The sequence below is a fragment of the Stenella coeruleoalba genome, assembly GCF_951394435.1.
Source record: "Stenella coeruleoalba genome assembly, chromosome: 12".
Taxonomy (NCBI): domain Eukaryota; kingdom Metazoa; phylum Chordata; class Mammalia; order Artiodactyla; family Delphinidae; genus Stenella; species Stenella coeruleoalba.
The window spans coordinates 77,897,635-77,917,304 of NC_137158.1; the positions used below are offsets into that span (position 1 = coordinate 77,897,635).

General features: G+C 39.8%; 1 protein-coding gene across 4 annotated transcripts in view; it reads right to left on the reverse strand.

Moving 5' to 3' along the window:
* The window catches only part of IPCEF1 (interaction protein for cytohesin exchange factors 1), a 124,622-nt gene that overhangs the window by 92,197 nt on the left and 12,755 nt on the right, over positions 1-19,670 (reverse strand). For 2 of the 4 annotated variants that reach the window (XM_079939052.1, XM_079939055.1), the window contains exon 1: positions 6,141-6,254. The exons of 1 other annotated variant lie outside the window; for it this stretch is intronic. The gene's annotated coding sequence lies outside the window, so the exon portion shown is untranslated. Of the gene's footprint in view, positions 1-6,140; positions 6,255-6,551; positions 6,557-19,670 lie in introns of those variants that run through there. One more of the 4 variants, XM_079939053.1, reaches the window with a different exon arrangement.

A 19,670-nucleotide genomic window follows, 5' to 3' on the forward strand; every position in this document is an offset into this window, starting at 1 on the left:
CACCGCTAGTGCAAAGGGAGGGGCATGGCCCTGTCACAGCAGCCTCATTCTCAGCCTGCTCGGGTGCAGCCCCAACTCTGCAAGCTCTGGGCGCACCCAAACACCTGCAGGTTGCCCACACACAGAAGTGGGGCTGAAATCTGAACTGATTCCTGGTGGGCGTGTGACTTCCACAGATTTACGCCACTGGCAGATTTGTGAGCGCAGCGCCTGAGGGACTTGCAGCCTGATTGCCAGCTTTTCCTCTGCTGAGATGGGGCAGAGGGCAGTTTCAACAGTGCGCTTTGTAAGCATGCACAAGGGTGACAGGCAACATCACAGAGCACACGTCTCAGTGGACGGCTCCTGCAGGGGAATACCCACTGGCTCCTTTCCCAGCGAGAGTGCGCCAGTCCCTTTCCCAGCGAGAGTGCGCCCAGCTTAGAACCAGATCTGAGGGCTTCTATTCCAATAAGTGGGGAGCAGGCCCTGCCCCCGACAGGGCTATGACAACCATGGAGCAAAGAGGAGACCCCTCCAACATCCAGTGCAGGCTTTGGCCACCACAACATCAATCACACCCTCTATCAAGGGGATAATGGCCAGCACACACTGAGGAAAGATGTGGCAGGCATCCATACCGAAAAAAAAAGCCCTAGCACGAAAAATATTAGCCTCATACAGGACGCTAAAAATATTAGACTCAAATAAAAACAGCCCTTCAAGACCACAATAGATAACTGCTTCTCCTAAATTAATAGAGTCAGAGAAATATAAGTAAAATGAAGGAGAAACCATTCCCAATTAAAAGAAGAGAAATCCCCTGAAAGAACAAACAATGAGACAGACCTCTCCAGTTTACTAGACCCCAAGTTCAAAAAGGAAGTAATAAAAATCCTGAAGAAATTAAGAAAGACTATGGATAGAAGTGTGGATCACTGTAATGAGGAAGTAGAAACTATAAAGAGGACAATTAAAATTAGACAACTCAATTGCCAAGATGAAAACTGAGCTAAATGCAACAAATAGCAAACTAAATAATGCAGAAGAGAGAAGAAGTGATCTGGAAGATAGAATAATGGAAATCACTCAATCAGAATAGCAGACAGAAAGAAAAATGAAAAAAATGAAAGCAACATGAGACCTATGGGATAATATAAAGCGTGCCACAGGAAGATCAGCTCAGTGCTTTGTGACCACCTAGAGGGCTGGGATAGGGAGGGTGGGAGCGAGACGCAGAGGGAGGAGATATGGGGATATAGGTATATGTATAGCTGATTCACTTTGCTATAAAGCAGAAACTAACACACCAATGTAAAGCAATTATACTCCAATAAAGATGTTAAAAAAAAAAAGCATGCCAATCTACACATAACAGGGATCCCAGAGGATAAAAAAGAGAAAAGGGGACCAAAAAAGTATTTGAAGAAATTATGGCTGAAAACTTCCAAAACCTAAAGAAGGAAACATATTCAGGTACAGGAAACACAGAAATGAAATGAACTGTCAGAAAAAAAAAAAAACCTCTTTTAAAATCATGTCAAAAAAAAATAAACCTCTTTTAAAATCATGTCAAAAAAAAATAAAATACCTAGGAATAAACTTGACCAAGGAGGTGAAAGACTTATACACTGAGAACTATAAAACACTGATAAAGGAAACTGAAGATGATTCAAAGAAATGGAAAGATACCCCATGCTCTTGGATTGGAAGAATTAATATTGTTAAAATGACCATATTACCCAAAGCAATCTACAGATTTAATGCAATGCACCCTATCAAATTACCCATGATATTTTTCACAGAACTAGAACAAATAATCCTAAAATTTATATGGAACCACAAAAGACCCAGAATTGCTAAAGCAATCCTGAGGAAAAAGAAGAAAGCTAGAGGCATGACACTCCCAGACTTCAGACAATACTACAAAACTACATAATCAAAATAGCATGGTATTAGCACAAAACAGACATATGGATCAATGAAACAGAATAGCCCAGAAATAAACCCATACACCTATGGTCAATTAATCTTCGACAAAGGAAGCAAGAATATACAATGGAGAAAAGACAGTCTCTTCAGCAAGTGTTGTTGGGAAAGCTGGACAGCTGCATGTAAATCAATGAAGTTAGAACACTCCCTCACAACATACACAAAAATAAACGAAAAATGACTTAAAGACTTAAATATAAGACAGGACACCTTAAAACTCCTAGAAGAGAACATAGGCAGAACATCCTCCATCATAAACTGAGCTTGGTATTAACAGATCCACACTACTACATATAAAACAGATAAGCAACAAGGTCCTACTGTACAGCTTAGGGAACTAGATTCAATACCTTATAATAACCTACAATGGAAAAGAATCTGAAAAACTATATATACATATGTGTAGATACATATATATGTATAACTGTATCACCTTTCTGTACACCAGAAACTAACACAACAGTGTAAATCAAATATACTTCAAGAAAAAAAACTAAAAATTAAAAAAATAAAATAGAGAACGAATAAAATAGCAAGTGAAGGAAAATTCAAAACATAAAAATGACTAATGTTTAATCTCATTAGTAATAAAATATGTGCAGAGTAAAACAACAGCCTAATTCCATTTTCATTCTTCAAGATTGGCATACACAAAAGAATTGTCAGAAGCCAAGTTTGCTGGAGGTGTGGTGAAAAGAATAATTTGTTGTTGGGATGTCAAATTATTACAGCCTTACTGGAGGGCAAGATGATGTTGATGACAGTGGTGACAACGGCTGCTGACATTTGCTGCATCTTTACTATGTGCCATCAACCATGCTTAGTACTACTGAGTTTTCAATAATTCTTAATGAAAAAGTAGGGTAAAATATGTGCGATTTAACTTCATTCAATTTTTATTATAAAAATGTGGGTTTACATACATACAACTCAAACATCAATGCAATGGGAAAAACGTCTGAAGAAATCCACAGCAAAATGTGTATAGTAATTATGAGTTATAATAAGAAGTTATTTTTTATTCCCATACCTATTTATTTTCCTACAATAAGTGTTTATTTATAAAATGAAGATGTTCAGGTAAAATACTATGAATATTTTTTGATTCTGTATACTAATGTATTTTTCGTATCAATCAACTGAGCAAGTACATAATAAGTAAAAGCTAGTTTTAATTCAGCAGCGCTTTTAGGTAAAGAAGCTTGCAGAACTTGTAGAAGTTAAAAGCGAAGCTTGGAATTGGTCTGGACTGAACTTAAATCCCAGCTTAAATACAGCTTTTACTCTGTAATCGTGGGCAAATAACTGATGTTTTGAGACCTCAGGACTCCCATCTGTGAAATGTGGATAAGAATTGTATTTTCTTCTTAGGATCAGATAAGAATTAAATGAGAAAATATCTTTATTTTCTTTATCTATAAAATATCTATAAAATATCTATATCTATAAAATATCTTTATAAGGCCCTTTATAAGGGGCTTAACATAGAATAAATGCTCAATAAATTATTTTATTGTCATAAAACATACTCATTACCTAAGCAAGCATTTATTAAAGGTCAATTATATATACTCTTTAAATAAGTTGTAAGGGATCACAGTGTAACCTTTCCTGACTCTATGCAGATGGCTAATTGGCCCCTCCCCTATAATAACATAAATTGATTGCATTTATTAAGCAGTTACTATGTGCCTGGCCAATGGATGATTTAATATATCATGCTATACTACTGTTAGAACCACTTTATGAATAATATACTATTATTAGTCCCATGTCTTAGATAAGGCAATTTAGAGGAGGAAGTTAGTAAATAGGTATTTCCAAATTCAAACCCAGACTCCAGAGCCTGCTCTCTTAACCACCACAATATTATCCTGGCTCCCTCAAAGTCTCCCCACTAACTCCTAATGGCCTTGGTATTGTACCATGATGCTCTGGACAGGTCTCCCTGGTTTGACAATGAGAATGTCAAAAAGGCAGAGGCCAAGACCCAGTCTTCTTTATGCCCCATGTTCTAGCCCAGTGAGGCACACAGCTTAGACTGTACCCTCAGGCAACTTTATTTTTTCAGTGGAAACCTAAACCCCTTCACTCAGCCAGCTTTCTAGTAGTAAAACAAGCACAGAATTGACAGGAGATGATGGAAGACAAAGGGAAAAATTCACCTCTAAGTCTTCTCCTAAGCATTGGGACAGGTAGACAATACACTTCTTCAGTCACTGATATTAAGCCTTCCTTGGAACTCGAGGAATACTTCCCTTGTACATATTGTACCTCTTTACCACTTGACTGTCTCTTAAATGCATCCATTCTGTCTCTACCCATTGCTACCACCGTAGCAATTGGACCACTGCAGGAACATCCTAGCTGATGTCCTGGCTTTCCTTCTTGCCCAGAGTCCTGTTTTTTCAATGCACATCTAACTATTCATCTCTTTCCTTACACTTCTACAATAGCTGTTGAGTCTTGAGATAAAGACCAAAATTATGAAAGGAAGGCTTTGTACTACCAGCCCTTTGCTTCCTTCTCCAACCTCAACTTGGATCATTTCCATGTCTCTTTCTTTCCATCTCCCTGACTCACTAGATATGTTTTAAATTCCTTAAACATGTTTCTACCAATCTCAGAACCTTTGTGCATGCTCTTCAACAGTCACTAGCCAAGATGACTTACACCATCTAATCTTTCAACACTCAGACCAAATATCATTTAGTCAAGAAAGCTTTCCATGATCCTTATTAGAGATCAATCTCCTTTTGTTTGCCCTCATAGTACCTTATCTTTTACTTATAGAAGGTCTCAGAGTTGTACAGAATTATTAATTTTGCAATTAGTTCTTTAACATCTGACCTCCCACTATAGTATAACTTGTCTAAGGGCAGGCACTCTGTCTTACCTTTTCTATCTGTTTACTGCTATATCCACAGTCATTGTATACCAGGCGATTAAATAGACATTTGTTGAGCAAATGAATTAAAAATACAAAAAAATGAAAGTACTAAACTATAGATGAGTTTCCATAAAGAAAACCTATGAATTACAAATTTTTTCATTTAGTGAAATAGTACTGTCATGAATATCCCATGAGAAATCTTCCCAATCTGAAGAATATGGAAATAAAACTGTGTTGATTGATGTCAAACCTCCCAAATCAAAGAGCAAGTGGGTAGAAATAATATGCAATCACTGGTGCAAGGAAGCATAGGTGAGGGGACCTAGGAATGAATGTACCTTTGTGGAGGCTATGGGAGTGTTTACTTAATGATTTTGGAGTTTCGGTACTTTGTTCCCTGAGGTAGTGGACATATATAAAATCTAAAATTTCACCAGAATGATTCAATAATAAATAATATGTAGCTCCAAGATTTGATAAAAATATTTATAAAGCACACCATAAAAGTAACTCATGAAAAATAATAATACTGCTGGCAAAAGTGCTTTGGAAGTAATTATTTTTCCATTTTCCCAACCTTTCTGAGAATGTCAGTTTGAGCAAGGTGCCCATGAGTGAAAGAGTTAAAGGAAGAAGTAGTAGTTATTTGGTATGTCTTGATAAAGAATTTTTGTATAGTTCCCAGGTATTAAAAACATATAAGAGCCTAACGACAGGGTAACAAATAACATTGTAAGTTAAGTTTCCAGTTCTTTGTTTTCAACAAAATTGAAGAAAAATCTACTTTAAGTCTCTTAACCATTAAAAGTAGTAGCTGTGGGTTTCCCTGGTGGCGCAGTGGTTGAGAGTCCACCTGCCGATGCAAGGGACACGGGTTTGTGCCCTGGTCCAGGAGGATCCCACATGCCGCGGAGCGGCTGGGCCCATGAGCCATGGCCACTGAGTCTGCGCGTCCAGAGCCTGTGCTCCACAATGGGAGAGGCCACAACAGTGAGAGGCCTGCGTATCGAAAAAAAAAAAAAAAAGTAGTTGTGATAAATTACCATAATATTTGGCATATCCTTGGAAGGAGTCCAAAAAGTGCTCCATTCCCATCTATTTATTTATGTGAAAAATAGTTTTAAGTGCTCAGCATACATAAAAAACAATAATAGGATTAAAATTGGTTCTGAACTCTCATTCTAGAAGTAAATAATATTCATGGGTATGTTACATAATTAGAAGGAAAGCTTCATCTATGTCATTAAACAATGCATTTTCAATAAAAAATATTTACCTCTTGGGCTTCCGGGAAGATGGCAGAAGAGTAAGACACGGAGATCACCTTCCTCCCCAGATACACCAGAAATACATCTATACGTGGAACAACTCCTACAGAACACCTAATGAATGCTGGCAGAAGACCTCAGACCTCCCAAAAGGCAAGAAACCCCCCACGTACCTGGGTAGGGCAAAAGAAAAAAGAATAAACAGAGACAAAAGGATAGGGACGGGACCTGCACCAGTGGGAGGGAGCCGTGAAGGAGGAAAGGTTTCCACACACTAGGAGCCCCTTCGTGGGCGGAGACTGCGTGTGGCGGAGGGGGGAAGCTTCGGAGCCGCGGAGGAGAGCACAGACAGCAACAGAGGTGCGGAGGGCAAAGCGGGGAGATTCCCGCACAGAGGATCAGGGCCGACCCGCACTCACCAGGCCGAGAGGCTTGTCTGCTCACCCGCCGGGGCGGGCGGGGCTGGGAGCTGAGGCTCGGGCTTCGGGTCGGAGCACCGGGAGAGAACTGGGGTTGGCGGCGTGAACACAGCCTGCAGGGGGTCGGTGCACCACGGCTAGCCAGGAGGGAGTCCAGGGAAAAGTCTGGAGCTGCCGAAGAGGCAAGAGACTTTTTCTTCCCTCTTTGTTTCCTGGTGCGCGAGGAGAAGGGATTAAGAGCGCTGCTTAAAGGAGCTCCAGAGACGGGCGCGAGCCGCGGCCAAACGGGCGGACCCCAGAGACGGGCCTAAGACGCTAAGGCTGCTGCTGCCGCCACCAAGAAGCCTGTGTGCGAGCACAGGCCACTGTCCACACCTCCCCTCCCGCGGAGCCTGTGCAGCCCGCCACTGTCAGGGTCCCGGGAACCTGGGCCAACTCCCCCGGAAGAACGCACGGCGCGCCTCAGGCTGGCGCAACGTCACGCTGGCCTCTGCCGCCGCAGGCCCGCACCGCACTCCGTGCCCCTCCCTCCCCGAATCCGCGGCTCCTTTAACCCCGTCCTGTCTGAGCGAAGAACAGACGCCCTCCGGCGACCTACACGCAGAGGCGGGGCCAAATCCAAAGCTGAGCCCCTGGGAGCTGTGAGAACATAGAAGACAAAGGGAAATCTCTCCCAGCAGCCTCAGAAGCAGCGGATTAAATCTCCACAATCAACTTGATGTCTGTAGAATACATGAATAGACAAGGAATCATCCCAAATTGAGGAGGTGGACTTTGGGAGGAAGATTTATGATTTTTTTCCCCTTTTCCTCTTTTTGTGAGTGTGTATGTGTATGCTTCTGTGTGAGATTTTGTCTGTATAGCTTTGCTTCCACCATTTTTCCTAGGGTTCTACCTGTCCGTTTTTTGGTTTTTTAAATTTTTTTTCTTAATAATTAATTTTTATTTTAATAACTCTATTTTTATTTTATTTTATCTTTTTTCTTTCTTTGCTTCTTTCCCTCCTTCCCTCCTTTAGACAACGAATCATCCCAAATTGAGGAGGTGGACTTTGAGAGCAAGATGTATGATTTATTCCCCTTTTCCTCTTTTTGTAAGTGTGTATGTGTATGCTTCTGTGTGAGATTTTGTCTGTATAGCTTTGCTTCCACCATTGGTCCTAGGGTTCTATCCGTCCGGTTTTTTTTTTTGTTTTATTTTATTTTCTCTTAAGTTTTTTTATTTTAATAACTTTATTATATTTTATCTTATTTTATTTTACTTTATCTTCTTTCTTTCTTTATTTCCTTCCTTCCTTCCTTCCTTCTGCCCTCCCTCCCTCCCTCCTTTCTTTCTTTCTACTTCTACTAATTTTTTCTTCTACTTTTTCTCCCTTTTATTCTGAGCCGTGTGGATGAAAGGCTCTTGGTGCTGCAGCCAGGAGTCAGTGCTGTGCCTCTGAGGTGGGAGAGCCAACTTCAGGAAACTGGTCCACAAGAGACCTCCCAGCTCCACATAATAACAAACGGCGAAAATCTTCCAGAGATCTCCATCTCAACACCAGCACCCAGCTTCACTCAACGACCAGCAAGCTACACTGCTGGACATCCTATGCCAAACAACTAGCAAGACAGGAACACAACCCCGCCCATTAGCAGACAGGCTGCCTAAAATCATAATAAGGCCACAGACACCCCAAAACACACCACCAGACGTGGACCTGCCCACCAGAAAGACAAGATCCAGCCTCATCCACCAGAACACAGGCACTAGTCCCCTCCACCAGGAAGCCTACACAACCCACTGAACCAACCTTAGCCACTGGGGACAGACACCAAAAACAACGGGAACTACGAATCTGCAGCCTGCAAAAAGGAGACCACAAACACAGTAAGATAAGCAAAATGAGAAGACAGAAAAACACACAGCAGATGAAGGAGCGAGATAAAAACCCACCAGACCTAACAAATGAAGAGGAAATAGGCAGTCTACCTGGAAAAGAACTCAGAATAATGATAGTAAAGATGATCCAAAATCTTGGAAATAGAATAGACAAAATGCAAGAAACATTTAACAAGGACCTAGAAGAACTAAAGATGAAACAAACAACAATGAACAACACAATAAATGAAATTAAAAATACTCTAGATGGGATCAATAGCAGAATAACTGAGGCAGAAGAACGGATAAGTGACCTGGAAGATAAAATAGTGGAAAAAACTACTGCAGAGCAGAACAAAGAAAAAAGAATGAAAAGAACTGAAGACAGTCTCAGAGACCTCTGGGACAACATTAAACGCACCAACATTCGAATTATAGGGGTTCCAGAAGAAGAGAAAAAGAAAGGGACTGAGAAAATATTTGAAGAGATTATAGTTGAAAACTTCCCTAATATGGGAAAGGAAATAGTTAATCAAGTCCAGGAAGCACAGAGAGTCCCATACAGGATAAATCCAAGGAGAAATATGCCAAGACACATATTAATCAAACTCTCAAAAATTAAATACAAAGAAAACATATTAAAAGCAGCAAGGGAAAAACAACAAATAACACACAAGGGAATCCCCATAAGGTTAACAGCTGATCTTTCAGAAGAAACTCTGCAAGTCAGAAGGGACTGGCAGGACATATTTAAAGTGATGAAGGAGAAAAACCTGCAACCAAGATTACTCTACCCAGCAAGGATCTCATTCAGATTTGGTGGAGAAATTAAAACCTTTACAGACAAGCAAAAGCTGAGAGAGTTCAGCACCACCAAACCAGCTTTACAACAACTGCTAAAGGAACTTCTCTAGGCAAGAAACACAAGAGGAGGAAAAGACCTACAATAACGAACCCAAAACAATTAAGAAAATAGGAATAGGAACATATATATTGATAATTACCTTAAATGTAAATGGACTAAATGCTCCCACCAAAAGACACAGATTGGCTGAATGGATACAAAGACAAGACCCGTATATTTTCTGTCTACAAGAGACGCACTTCAGACCTAGAGACACATACAGACTGAAAGTAAGGGGATGGAAAAAGATATTTCATGCAAATGGAAACCAAAAGAAAGCAGAGTAGCAATTCTCATATCAGAAAAAATAGACTTTAAAATAAAGACTATTAGAAGAGACAAACTGATTCACTTTGTTATAAAGCAGAAACTAACACACCATTGTAAAGCAATTATACCCCAATAAAGATGTTAAAAAAGAAAGAAAGAAAAAGAAGAGACAAAGAAGGACACTATATAATGATCAAGGGATCGACCAAAGAAGAAGATATAACAATTGTAACTATGCACCCAACATAGGAGCACCTCAATACATAAGGCAAATACTAACAGCCATAAAAGGGGAAATCGACAGTAACACATTCGTAGTAGGGGACTTTAACACCCCACTTTCACCAGTGGACAGATCATCCAATATGAAAATAAACAAGGAAACACAGGCTTTAAATGATACATTAAATAAGATGGACTTAATTGATATTTATAGGACATTCCATCCAAAAACAACAGAATACACATTTTTCTCAAGTGCTCATGGAAACTTCTCCAGGATAGATCATATCTTGGGTCACAAATCAAGCCTTGGTAAATTTAAGAAAATTGAAATTGTGTCAAGTATCTTTTCCGACCACAGCGCTATGAGACTAGATATCAATTACAGGAAGAGATCTGTAAAAAATACAAACACATGGAGGCTAAACAATACACTACTTAATAACGAAGTGATCACTGAAGAAATCAAAGAGGAAATTAAAAAATACCTAGAAACAAATGACAATGGAGACACGATGACCCAAAATCTATGGGATGCAGCAAAAGCAGTTCTAAGAGGGAAGTTTATAGCAATACAATCCTACCTTAAGAAACAGGAAACATCTTGAATAAACAACCTAACGTTGCACCTAAAGCAATTAGAGAAAGAAGAACAAAAATACCCCAAAGGTAGCAGAAGGAAAGAAATCATAAAAATCAGATCAGAAATAAATGAAAAAGAAATGAAGTAAACGATAGCAAAGATCAATAAAACTAAAAGCTGCTTCTTTGAGAAGATAAACAAAATTGATAAACCATTAGCCAGACTCATCAAGAAAAAAAGGGAGAAGACTCAAATCAATAGAATTAGAAATGAAAAAGGAGAAGTAACAACTGACACTGCAGAAATACAAAAGATCATGAGAGATTACTACAAGCAACTCTATGCCAATAAAATGGACAACCTGGAAGAAATGGACAAATTCTTAGAAATGCACAACCTGCCAAACCTGAATCAGGAAGAAATAGAAAATATGAACAGACCAATCACAAGCACTGAAATTGAAACTGTGATTTAAAATATTCCAACAAACAAAAGCCCAGGACCAGATGGCTTCACAGGCGAATTCTATCAAACATTTAGAGAAGAGCTATCACCTATCCTTCTCAAACTCTTCCAAAATATAGCAGAGGGAGGAACACTCCCAAACTCATTCTAAGAGGCCACCATCACCCTGATACCAAAACCAGACAAGGATGTCACAAAGAAAGAAAACTATATGGGCTTCCCTGGTGGCGCAGTGGTTGAGAGTCCGCCTGCCGATGCAGGGGACCTGGGTTCGTGCCTCCGCCTGAGAAGATCCCACGTGCCGCGGAGCGGCTGGGCCTGTGAGCCATGGCCGCTGAGCCTGCACATCCGGAGCCTGTGCTCCGCAACGGGAGAGGCCACAACGGTGAGAGGCCCGCGTACCGCAAAAAAAAAAAAAAAAAGAAAAGAAAAAAGAAAACTATAGGCCAATATCACTGATGAACATAGATGCAAAAATCCTCAACAAAATACTAGCAAACAGAATCCAACAGCACATTAAATGGATCATACATCATGATCAAGTGTGGTTTATTCCAGGAATGCAAGGATTCTTCAATATATGCAAAGCAATCAACGTGATACACCATATTAACAAATTGAAGGAGAAAAACCATATGATCATCTCAATAGATGCAGAGAAAGCTTTTGACAAAATTCAACACCCATTTCTAATAAAAACCTTGCAGAAAGTAGGCATACAGGGAACTTTCCTCAACATAATAAAGGCCATATATGACAAACCCACAGTCAACATCGTCCTCAATGGTGAAAAACTGAAAGCATTTCCACTAAGATCAGGAACAAGAAAAGGTTGCCCACTCTCACCACTCTTATTCAACATAGTTTTGGAAGTTTTAGTCACAGAAATCAGAGAAGAAAAGTAAATAAAAGGAATCCAAATTGGAAAAGAAGAAGTAAAGCTGTCACTGTTTGCAGATGACATGATACTACACATAGAGAATCCTAAAGATGCTACCAGAAAACTACTAGAGCTAATCAATGAATTTGGTAAAGTAGCAGGATACAAAATTAATGCACAAAAATCTCTGGCATTTCTATACACTAATGATGAAAAATCTGAAAGTGAAATCAAGAAAACACTCCCATTTACCACTGCAACAAAAAGAATAAAATATCTAGGAATAAACCTACCTAAGGAGAGAAAAGACTGTATGCAGAAAATTATAAGACACTGATGAAAGAAATTAAAGATGATACAAATAGATGGAGAGATATACCATGTTCTTGGATTGGAAGAATCAACATTGTGAAAATGACTCTACTACCCAAAACAATCTACAGATTCAATGCAATCCCTATCAAAATACCACTGGCAATTTTTACAGAACTAGAACCAAAAAATTCACAATTTGTATGGAAACACGAAAGACCCCGAATAGCCAAAGCAATCTTGAGAACAAAAAACGGAGCTGGAGGAATCAGGCTCCCTGACTTCAGGCTATACTACAAAGCTACAGTAATCAAGACAGTATGGTACTGGCACTAAAACAGAAAGATAGATCGATGGAACAGTATAGAAAGCCCAGAGATAAACCCACACACATATGGTCACCTTATCTTTGATAAAGGAGGCAGGAATGTACAGTGGAGAAAGGACAGCCTCTTCAATAAGTGGTGCTGGGAAAACTGGACAGCTACATATAAAAGTATGAGATTAGATCACTCCCTAACACCATACACAAAAAAAAGCTCAAAATGGATTAAAGACCTAAATGTAAGGCCAGAAACTATCAAACTCTTAGAGGAAAACATAGGCAGAACTCTCTATGACATAAATCACAGCAAGATCCTTTTTGACCCACCTCCTAGGGAAATGGAAATAAAAACAAAAATAAACAAATGGGACCTAATGAAACTTCAAAGCTTTTGCAAAGCAAAGGAAACCATAAACAAAACCAAAAGACAACCCTCAGAATGGGAGAAAATATTTGCAAATGAAGCAACTGACAAAGGATTAATCTCCAAAATTTATAAGCAGCTCATGCAGCTCAATAACAAAAAAACAAACAACCCAATCCAAAAATGGGCAGAAGACCTAAATAGACATTTCTCCAAAGAAGATATACGGACTGCCAACAAACACATGAAATAATGCTCAACTTCATTAATCATTAGAGAAATGCAAATCAAAACTACAATGAGATATCATCTCACAGCAGTCAGAATGGCCATCATCAAAAAATCTAGAAACAATAAATGCTGGAGAGGGTGTGGAGAAAAGGGAACCCTCTTGCACTGTTGGTGGGAATGTAAATTGATACAGCTACTGTGGAGAACAGTATGGAGGTTCCTTAAAAAACTACAAATAGAGCTACCATATGACTCAGCAATCCCACTACTGGGCATATACCCTGAGAAAACCATAATTCAAAAAGAGTCATGTACCAAAATGTTCATTGCAGCTCTATTTACAGTAGCCCAGAGATGGAAACAACCGAAGTGTCCATCGACAGAGGAATGGGTAAAGAAGATGTGGTACATATATACAATGGAATATTACTCAGCCATAAAAAGAAACGAAATTGAGCTATTTGTAAGGAGGTGGATAGACCTAGAGTCTGTCATACAGAGTGAAGTAAGTCAGAAAGAGAAAGACAAATACCATATGCTAACACATATATATGGAATTTAAGAAAAAAAATGTCATGAAGAACCTAGGGGTAAGACAGGAATAAAGACACAGACCTACTAGAGAATGGACTTGAGGATACGGGGAGGGGGAAGGGTAAGCTGTGACAAAGCGAGAGAGAGGCATGGACGCTACCAAACGTAAGGTAGATAGCTAGTGGTAAGCAGCTGCATAGCACAGGGAGATCAGCTCAGTGCTTTGTGACCACCTAGAGGGGTGGGATAGGGAGGGTCGGAGGGAGGGAGATTGAAGAGGGAAGAGATATGGGAACATATGTATATGTATAACTGGTTCATTTTGTTATAAAGCAGAAACTAACACACCATTGTAAAGCAATTATACTCCAATAAAGATGTTAAAAAAAAAATTTACCTCTTGTAGTTATCATTATCCATCAAAATGTGTAACATTCATATTGTTTGTTATGTACCAATAAGAATTATAATAATAACTCATTCCAAATGAAATCATTTATGGCTTAAAGAATTATGTCACCTCAAATATTTTAAATTAATTTAATTTTAAATATATATATAGTTGAAATGTATTACATAATTATCAATAAATTATTAATAATAATTTTATTAATTATTATTAATGATTATCAATAAATTTTCAGTAAATTTTCAAGCATAAAAGTATTATATAATTGAACAAAAATCTATGGAGTACTGGAATGAGAAAATGAGCTCCAGGGGAAAAAATTAAAAAGAGCTATGTAGGGCTCCCCTGGTGGCGCAGTGGTTGAGAGTCCGCCTGCCGATGCAGGGGACACAGGTTCGTGCCCCGGTCCGGGAAGATCCCACATGCCGTGGAGCGGCTGGGCCCGTGAGCCATGGCCACTGAGCCTGCACGTCCGGAGCCTGTGCTCTGCAATGGGAGAGGCCACAACAGGGAGAGGCCCGCATACCGCAAAAAAAAAAAAAAAGAGCTATGTAAAACTTCAAAGATTACTTTAAAAAAATAGCAAGACATGTCAGATTTCGGTTTATATTGCCTAAGTTATATTTAAAGAGAAATTTTACCTTTTTCACTATGAAGATTTATAATATGCCAGAAATTACATCTTTCACATCTATTTAAACATACGATAAAAATTCTAAGTGACGATTTAAACTGTGAAGGAGCACATAGGGTTTCCATATTATTTTATGGGTACACAACCAAAAAAAGAAAAAAAAAGCTTTAAAACTACTGCACACGCATGGATTATGGTCAAACAGATTTCACTCTGCCACTTGCTAAATGTGGAAACTTAGGAAAATCACTTAACTTCTATAAATGGTAAGAGCTTCATCTCTTAAACAGAAATGATAATAACCAGCTGATAGGGTTTTTGTGAGAATTAAGTGAAATCTCATATGGGAAACACGTGGATGCTCAAAAAGAGGTAGCAATTACATAGAATGGGAGCAATTACCTAGAAACAGCTTTGTTATAGAAAACTATTCTTCCTAATGGACTTAGCACACAACTGAAGGGTCTGAGCCAGGGTGACAGCAGTTTTCATCAAATAAAATAGCGTTCACACTTGGAGGTGGATTAAACTCCCTAACCTACTCTCCTCTAGACATTTTTGATACCATATTTCAGAGTTTAAGGGAATAGTTTTCTCAGTCATATTTGAGACAGTTACCTTCTTTAAAGAACAATTCCTTAACACACCACAACATGAGACTTAGCCAAAACACTGAGGTTATTAATACTTTTTAAGTTAGTGCAATGACATAAAATGTATTTCTGATAAGCTCTGTAACTGAAAAGTAGAAATACATTTCATTACCAAATGCATAATAAAGCTAATTTCAAAGAAGAGATTTTTTCCTTAATATATACTGGTTGTTATGGACTGAATGTTTGTGTCCCTGAAAAATTCGTATGTTGAAATCTAATTCCCAGTGTGGTAGTATTTGGAGGTGTGGCCTTGGGGAGGTAAACAGGTCATAATGGCAGGGGCCCTCATAAATGAGATTAGTGCCCTTTTAAGAAGGCGTCAGAGAGCCAGCTCACTCTTTCCACCATGTGAAGATACAAGAAGAAGAGTTAGCACTCTGCAACCCAGAAAAGGGCTTGTACCAGAACCTGACCGTGCTGGCACCATAATGCCAGTTCCAGACTCCAGAACTGTGAGAAATGAATTTCTGTTGTTGACAAGCCACCTAGTTTAGAGTATTTTGTTACAGAAGCCCAAACTGACTAAGACACTGGTGAAGAATCAGTCCCTCTCATTTTACACAAACAAAAGTTCATTCTAGGAATTTATTTTAGAAACTGTTTGGTAAATCAGTTAAGTCAGAAATATGGATTCTGGTCCTGTATCATTTTAAAACCAGAAAATAAACCAAGAATACCAATATGCAACAAAGGCACTATTGATAAAGCAGACAGTAGATAGAATAACTGGTATTTTTTTTAAAATCTTTAAAAAAAAAACTCACTAAAGGCAGTTATAGGTTCAGTTGATCCAAAAGTAACTGTCTTGATTATCCCTCAGTGAACATTATAATCTTTGGGATGATGCAGCAAAACAAGTACCATGCCTACTGTTTTAAAGATTTTTTTAAAAGAATACAATTTATTGTGATTTTGAGATAATTTTCCAATTAAAAGAAACTATGAGCCAGGTTTATTCTCTTTTTCATAGAGCCTTACGTGAAAACAACAAAACTGAAAATTTAAAACACCAACAGATTAATTCACATGTTTATCCTTTAACATTACAGTGTTAGCATTTGACAAGACATTCTCAGAACAGTGAATGGATTTATGGACAATCCATGAGGCAAACAATGTGCATTATCCTTAATCCAAAAACTAGAGCTCTTCGGAGCCAGAAGATGCAGGTCATTCTAGAGGCAGAAGTCTCGATCATCGAAAAGCATGGAAAACATGTAACAACAAAGTGTACACTTAACTAACAATGAGAACTGTCTGTAAGCATCTTCTGTTAAGTGATTGTCCATCGTAGTGATGCCACGGGAAGCAGGAGAGAAAATTCATCTTTGCTCAGATATAAAAGCAAAGGACATGAAACAATCCATTAGCTTTGCTACTTAGCAGGAAATCTCTTGTTAAGGCAGAGCAGGAGGGAAGGGAGCAAAATGCAAGATGACCTTCCTGTGAGTACACCTGCAGGGATGTATGGGGTGGGCTGGCCTGGGGTTGTTACTTTGTCCAGGAAATTTACAAAATGGAAATATTTATCCAAATTATTTCAAACTTTTTCCTTTTTAATTTTAGCTCTATTGTCTTCTGTTCCAATCCATCTCCTACATGCTTTAAAAGTCTCATTCTTCCTCTGTCATTTATTTTCTTTTTTATCTTTAACTTTTCCACTCATTTCACTGCATTTCTTTTCTGCAGTCTCTCAACTTTGAGAATAATCTGACAGATGGTTTTAAGAGCTGCGACTTTTTTAAAACAGAAACTATAATAAAATTATTTTATTTTCAACACCACTGAAATGCCGTGATCCATCATCTGAGGAGACTGGCAGGCTTCTTCCTTACTCTCCTGCATTCCCACGTAAGCTGTCAGCCCTGACAATCAAGGTTTAGACATAAAATCTAACAAATCTAAGGGGGGGAAAAAAACCCTTCTTTCAGCCAACAATGTCATTCTCTATTCCCAAAGGATCATTTTACCAAAGTAACAAGCAGGTGGCAAACTGTAAGCGATCACCAACAATCTGCCTCTTCTACGTCCTGGAAGAACCTGCACCAAACCGAAAGGGCTGCTGGACCTGCCCCTTAGGGAGGCACGAAGCTCCCTCGCATCTCTTGCGGCAGGCGTATATGCCCGAGTGCAGCCTCCAGAATCCGAAAGAGTCAAAGATTATGGTCTGTGTCCCAGCATGCCCTTAGGGCTCTGGCAAGGGGGCAGGGCCCTGCCAATCCACCTCCGGGCAGTAGCCAGGAGCCGCCCATGTGCGCCCTGTGCCCATTGCTCCCAACCGAGGTGCTTTCCCTTCACCAGCTAGTGAGGTCGACCAGATGCCCAGAGACCACCAGAACTCATCTTTGTAGGGTTGATTCTGTTTCCGCAATTGTCTTAAATTCCACAGCACCACCCAGTAAGTGATTGATCCTATCAGCCCTCCAGAATCGGGCTAGCACACTGACTTTTGGCTCTTCAAATTATTTATAAAGGTAGAGGCCCTGCAAAATATGTTTTCACACCTCCCAACACACACACACACACACACACACACACACACACACACACACACACACACACACACACACATGCCGTAGTAGCAGCTTCGTGCACCAATGCAGATAAAACCTGCAAGGCACCTGCCTCCTAGACCAGTGAGAGATCCAAGGCACTTCTAGGAGCCAGTCATTCTAAGATCCAAACTAGCTGTGTGCTTAGGTTGGATTTAAAAGATTTGTGATGGAAACCCACGGAACCTCTTCACCGATTTGTACTAGCCTCAGGATGCTCCATCAAGTAGGGACGGGGCCACCAGGCCTGTGACAAGACCACAGGCAGCACTGGTAGCCCACAGGCAAAGCATCAGTTATTAGGGCAACAACAGTCTGTCGCATAAGCACACCCTGGTCGTCTACAATGGCAGCCCCTGAGTAACAACACCTGCTTCATAAATTCACTTCACTCCAGCCTGTGTGGGGTGAGAGCAGATACAATGCACTAAGATGGGCCGGACAAGAATGGCAAATGATCACCCTTACCTTTCGGACATTTGCAGCCCTAAATTTCTCCACATGAGTTATATTCATATTTTTGCTTTCTGGAAGAGAGTATATGTTTCTGCCTGTGAACTCCAGACTGTGTTCACACTGCTCCGAGGCAGCCCTTCACTTTAACTCAGCTTTGCCAAACAACCCTCCGTTGAACCCTCTTTTCACTAAAAGGAATAGGTGCACCCCATGCAGCAGTGGCCTCTGCTACAGGACCATTGCAGGCTAGAAGGAAGCCAGAAAAGGAAGAACTATTACAAAGCTGCCTGTTGTTTGCACGCATTGCTCTGCAGTTGGAGCAAAACTTCCCCTTTTGTCTGGCTAGCTCTTTCTTGGGAAATATCACTTTGATGGGCCTTATGATTTTGCAAAATGAGTGCCCAAGGCCCTGTCCGACAGGAGAAGTAGTGATCGTGATTAACTAACCTGCTGTGCATCATAAGAGGAAAGGCTGCCTTTACCAAGAAGAGGGAGACTTCTCCTGGAAGCCCTTACAATGATACTCGTCAGAATTATAGCAAATTATTTGCAGTCTTCACATCAACTCTGTAATTTTTTTCTTTTTTTTTTTGGCCACACCGTGAGGCACGTGGAATCTTAGTTTCCCAACCAGGGAGCGAAACCTCACCCCCTGCATTGGCAGCGTGGAGTCTTAACCACTGGACTGCCAGGGAAGTCCCAACTCTGTAAAGTAATATTACCTATACTTTTACAAGTAAAGAAACTGACATACAGAGCAGATAGACTAACTACTCTACACAGCTAGCAAGTCATAAAGTCAGAAGTCAAGCCTTCAGACCCCAAGCTCAGGGTCCTTTGGACATTAACAGTGTTGCCTCTTATAATAATGTTGCCTTTTCAACTTCTCCTTAGAAGCATGCTTAATTTTTCTGCAAACAGTAAGACTCATCACATTCTTAGAGAATGAATTGAGTCCCAGAATTCTCGTAGACACTGCAGGCCAGGCATACAGTAGGCACCTAATAAATATCTGTTGATTTATATTGACGCTGCCTGTATTTTAGGACAAGTTAGAGAAGGTAAACAATTTACCAAATTTGAACAATTCAAAGAAGCCTAATGTGACTCACCACAGTTGACATCTTTTACTCAAAGGGCTACATATGGGACCACAGATCAGCTGCCACTGGGCGATTTTGAAGGATCTGATCCACAAGGAATATAGTTTCTGGAAAGAGAGACATTGGAGAGCCAAAGGCAGCTTGTTTTGGAATTGAGCACCCTTGCCAAGGCTTCATTTATAAATAATGGAGGGCTAACTTCCTGGCTGCAATCCTAAATGGGCAGGCTACCTGTATCAACAACCCTGATGCAAGTACCTGAATTCTGTGTCTGCTGACAATTCCTGGTTAATGTCTCCAAATTTTTTTTAAAGCAAGAATGAGAGCTCTAGCCAAGATGCCTCTATTTATTAAAGAAG